Here is a 915-nt window from a genome sequence, read left to right as displayed (position 1 = left end):
TTTTATATATAAACATGCAAAAAACAGATTGTATTCTTATATATTATCAAGAACCAGGTTTGCTATGAGTTGGATCGACTCAAGGACAAATCACAATAATGGTTTTGAAGTCCCCAGGTTCACACTGGACCATGGGTTCATGCACAAGAAGCAGAGAACAAGGCGCTTGGTACAAGGTCTCATTCCAGTGGTAGCATGGCAGGGCCTGAGGGGCCCCTGATGCTCCTGGTGCTCAGGCAGGCAGATTGGTCATCAGGACTGATGTGATCTGATCCCTCCCCTAGAGCTTTCATTCTTTCCTTCCTCCACTCTCTTAGCAGCAGTGACCACCACAACTGCAAGTGGGCACCCGTATGGTTTTGTCTATTTTTTGTTTTGTTTTGTTTTGTTTTTAATTCTGAACTGAGTGATAGTTTACATGGGAGAACACTGGCTTTACAAAACCATTTCTTTGCGATGATTACACTCTCTTCCATGTATAGTCAATCAACAGTATTTGCTTCCATTCCCTCATATCAGCTGGATACTTCACTCTTAGCTCTAGCCCTCCATGGTTATGTCCTTGTTCATGGGCTCAGGAATCCCCAAGTCTCACCATGCTTTGGACCAACCAGCCTTTCCTCTTCTCGATCTCATTTCCAGGTCAACAGGAGTCTATGAAATGTGGTTGAACTCAGCCCATTTCTTCATTGCTGCTTTCCCCACTCTTCCACTCACCAGGAGACCAATGCGTTTGCCAGAAGGGTAATATACCGGCTCATGTGTTCCATTTGAATTTCAGTCTTGGAGGGTGATTTGTCCTGAAGTGACTTGATTGCTTGTTTTGATGGTGTCCTACGGTGAATAACTGGCTTATTCTTGTAGTAGCTAATCATACTGCCATTTTTGTTTTTGGTTTTTCCTGATGCTTTTACT

This window comes from Chrysochloris asiatica, unplaced genomic scaffold (assembly GCF_000296735.1).
Source record: "Chrysochloris asiatica unplaced genomic scaffold, ChrAsi1.0 scaffold00021, whole genome shotgun sequence".
Taxonomy (NCBI): Eukaryota; Metazoa; Chordata; class Mammalia; order Afrosoricida; family Chrysochloridae; genus Chrysochloris; species Chrysochloris asiatica.
Note: the sequence above shows the minus strand (reverse complement) of the source record.